Source organism: Triticum urartu, chromosome 6A (assembly GCF_056163025.1).
Source record: "Triticum urartu cultivar PI428250 chromosome 6A, HENAU_Tu73, whole genome shotgun sequence".
NCBI classification, from domain to species: Eukaryota; Viridiplantae; Streptophyta; class Magnoliopsida; order Poales; family Poaceae; genus Triticum; species Triticum urartu.
Window position 1 is genome coordinate 354,648,583 of NC_141878.1, and position 4,417 is coordinate 354,652,999.

The following is a 4,417-nucleotide window of genomic DNA, read 5'->3' on the forward strand; positions in this document are numbered from 1 at the left end:
TTTCCTTTGCCTCCTTCCCTCTTTGGGGAGGCAAGTACTTGAGCTTTCTTGGATTGAAGTGAAGTGAATGGAAACCGGCCGGCCGGCTACTCTGGTAGCCAGTTGGCGGTGGGCGAAAAACCGGCTTTTGTTATATTAGTCCGTTAGTCCCTAGCCGTTTTTCGTGTGAGCGCCCGTTCCTGCCTTTAACTCTTGCCAGCCGGACAGCCGGTTCTTCGAACTGTGACTTTTGGCAAGAGAGGGCTTGGGAGCCGGCACACTACTTGTCTGACTGCGGGTAGGACTTCTAACATAACTCTAGTCGGCCAGTCCCCGAGCCGACTAGTCGAACTCGGTGCCGGACGGAATAAGTAAATGACACGACAAGGTCATAAGCATGATACTTTTCATTCATAAGTAAGGGATGGCAGTCCCCAAGCCCTCCTCGGGGAGCCTATTGTCTTGTACTTAATACAAAAGTTAGCGCGGTACATACGGCATTTCAACTGTAAAATCTTTGGAGGAGGTTGGCGTTCCATGGTCGTTCCGACTCCTTGCCGGAGTCGTCTCTCTTGCGCGCCTTCGGCTTCTGTGCATCGATCAGGTAGTAGGAGCCATTGCCTAGAGCTCTGCTGATGACGAAGGGGCCTTCCCATGGGGCTGAGAGCTTGTGCTGGCTGGCTGTTCACTGGATCAGCCGGAGCACAAGGTCGCCCTCTTGGAAAGATCTTGGCCTGACCTTCCGGCTGTGGTAGCGGCGCAATCCCTGCTGGTAGATTGCGGACCGGCTGAGGGCTAACAGCTGGCTTTCTTCCAGCAGGTCGACGCCGTCTTCTCGTGCTTCCTTGGCCTCCGCTTCCGTGTACATGGTTACTCGAGGCGAGTCGAATTTCGATGTCAGTTGGGATGACCGCCTCGGCACCATACACAAGGAAGAAAGGGGTGAAGCCGGTTGACTTGTTTGGTGTAGTGCGCAGACTCCAGAGGACAGCCGACAGCTCATCGAGCCAACAGCCGGCTGAGCGCTCCAGAGGTACGATCAGTCGAGGCTTGATACCGGAGAGGATGAGGCCGTTGGCTCGCTCGACCTGGCCATTTTACTGCGGGTGGGCGACGGATGCTAAGTCCAGCCGGATACCTTGGGCTGCGCAAAAACGTGCCAAGGCTCCTTTGGCAAAATTCGTGCCATTGTCGGTGATGATGCTATGCGGCACGCCATACCGAGTTGTTATGTCTGCGATGAACGTCACGGCAGTCGGCCCATTCAGCTTCTTGATCGGCTTTGCCTCAATCCACTTGGTGAATTTGTCCACGGCGACGAGCAATTGCGTCATGCTGCCGCGCGCCGTCTTGAATGGGCCCACCATGTCCAGTCCCCAAACGGCAAAGGGCCACGTGAGGGGAATGGTCTTGAGTGCCGAAGCCGGCACGTGTTGCTTGGAGCTGAAGAGTTGGCATCCCTTGCAATGTTTGACTAATTCTTTGGCGTCATCCAAAGCAGTCGGCCAGAAGAAACCATGGCAGAAGGCTTTGGCGACAAGTGATCTTGAGGCCGCATGGTGGCCGCATTCTCCTTGGTGAATGTCTGTGAGGATTGCAATGCCCTTCTCTTGCTCGACGCACCGTTGGAGGATTCCAGTGACGCTGCGCTTGAGTAGTTCTCTATTGAAGATTGTGTACGCTCCGGCTCGACGCTGGACTTGTCTTGCTTCTGTTTTGTCAGCCGGCAGGTCTTGGTTTACTAGGAAGTTGAGGATGGACTGAGCCCATGATGGAGCCGCGACTTCTTCTACTGCCAAAGTGGCTACTGCCACCAGGGTGGGCGGGCTGGGCGGTGAGGTGCTGGAGTCGGCCACCAGCTGTAGTGCTGGTGCAGTCCCCGGGCCGGCTACCGCAGTCCCCGAGCCGGTCGTGGCAGTCCCCGAGCCAGCCGCCGAAGTCCCCGAGCCGGCTGCCGAAGTCGCCGGGCCGGCTACGGGGGTCTTGGGGTCGGCTACTTGATTCTTTGAGCCGGACCCGGCCGCATCGGGGTCAGGCGGCACGAAGATGGAATCGGATTCCAGAGACGGCTTGATAGACGGCTTGAGGAGGCGCTGTAGAGCGACGCCGGTTGGAATTGCTTGCCGAGTGGAGCCTATTTGAGCCAGGGCATCGGCTGGCTCGTTGTCGGCTCGTGGTACGTGGAGGAACTCGCATCCTTCAAAGTATCCACTGAGTTGTTGGACCAGGAAACGGTAGCTCGCCATATTCGCGTCCTTGGCGTCCCAGTCGCCGGATGATTGCTGGACCACCAGGTCCGAGTCGCCATAACATAGGATCCGGCGAATGCCAAGTTCTTTGGCGAGCCGGAGCCCGTGTATGAGTGCCTCGTACTCGGCCACGTTTTTGGAGGCGGCAAAGTGGATCTGTAGCGTGTATCTGAGCTTGTCGCCTTTGGGAGAGGTAAGGACGACGCCGGCTCCCAAGCCGGTGCGCATCTTGGACCCGTCAAAGTGCATGCGCCAATGGGTGGAGTCGGGAGCCGGCGGCAGGTACTGGGTCTCGGCCCAGTCGACGAGGAAGTCGGCCAGTGCTTGGGACTTGATGGCAGTGCGGGGTTGGTAGAAGATCGTGTAGGGGGCCAGCTTGATGGCCCATTTTGCCACCCGGCCGGATGCGTCCCGGCTGCCTATGATCTCGGCTAGCGAGGCAGTGCATACGACCGTGACGGGATGCTCTTGAAAGTAGGGCTTCAGCTTCTTGGCGGTGAAGTACACGCCGTAACACATCTTTTGGTAGTGCGGGTAGTTCTGCTTTGAGGCGGACAGCACCTCGCTCAAATAATACACCGGCCTCTAGATCGGCTGGGCTCGGCCTTCTTCTAGGCGCTGGACTACGATGACGGTGCTGACCACCCGGCTGGTTGCGGCGATGTAGAGGAGCATGGGCTCTTTCTCAGTCAGCGCTGCGAGGACAGGCGGCGTGGCCAGCATCTTCTTCAGCTCGTGAAAAGCTTGGTCGGCCTGGTCGTTCCACTCGAAGTGAGTGTTCTTCTTCATGAGGTGGTAGAGGGGGAGAGCTTTCTCTCCGAGCCGGCTGATGAAGCGGTTCAAGGAGGCCAAGCACCCGGTGAACTTCTGGATGTCTCGAAGCTTGGTGGGGATCGCCATTCTCTCGATGGCCTTGATCTTCACCGGGTTGCACTCGATGCCACGTTCGGAGACCAGGAAGCCTAGGAGCTGGCCGGATGGCACTCCGAACATGCATTTCTCGGGGTTGAGCTTGATTTGGAACCGGCGTAAGTTCTCAAATGTTTCCTTCGGGTCTCCCAGCAAGGTGCCGCGCTTCTCCGTCTTCACCACGATGTCATCCACGTAAACATGAGCGCTTCTCCGTCTTCTGCATGCAACGCTGAAAGGTGGCACCGGCATTTCTCAAGCCGAATGTCATGGTCAGGTAGCAGAAGGCTCCAAATGGCGTGATGAAGGCGGTCTTCAGGCGTTCGTCCGGTTCCAGCTTTATCTGATGGTATCCGGAGTAAGCATCCAAAAAACTCAACAGCTCGCATCTGGCTGTGGAGTCTATCACTTGGTCAATCCTTGGCAGGGCAAAAGGATCTTTGGGGCAGGCCTTGTTGAGGCTCGTGTAGTCTATACACATGCGCCACTTGTTGTTCTTCTTTAGCACAAGGACCGGGTTGGCGAGCCACTCTAGAAAGAAAACTTCCATGATGAAGCCGGCCGCCAAGAGTCGGGCTATCTCCTCCCCTACAATCCTATGTTTCTCCTCCGACAGTCGGCGAAGGGGTTGTCTGACTGGCTTTGCGTCTTCTTGAACGTGTAGTTTGTGCTCGGTGAATTTCCTCGGAACACCCGGCATGTCCTTGGGGGACCATGCAAAGATGTCCCGATTCTCACGGAGGAAATCGGCGAGCTCGCCTTCCTATTTGCTGTTCAGTTTTGCCCCGATGACAGCAAACCTCTCTAGATGCTCGGGGTCAAGAGGTATCTTCTTCGTCTCCTTGGCCGGCTGGAAAGATCATTGAGCATCATGCTCCTTGGGGTCGGGGGACACGGCCGACTGCTTGCCGGCTATGGCCACGACTCGGTCCAGCATCTTCTTCTCTTCGGCAATCACAAGGGACTCGGCCAGCTGGCTGCTGGCCGCTGCGCACTCGGAGGACTTCTTGTAATCACCCGCTACGGTGATGGTGCCTTTGGTGCTTGGTATCTTCATCTTGAGGTATGCATAGTGGGGAACTGCCATGAACTTGGCCAAGGCAGGTCGGCCCAGCAATGCATGGTAAGGGCTCTCCAGGTCCACCACTTCAAACCATATCGCTTCCCGGCGGAAATGCTCCTTGTCCCCCAAAAGTACATCAATCTTGATTTTGCCAATGGGGGCGCAGGACAGGCCGGGTACGATGCCGTGGAACACTGTCCGAGTGGGCGTGAGCTGC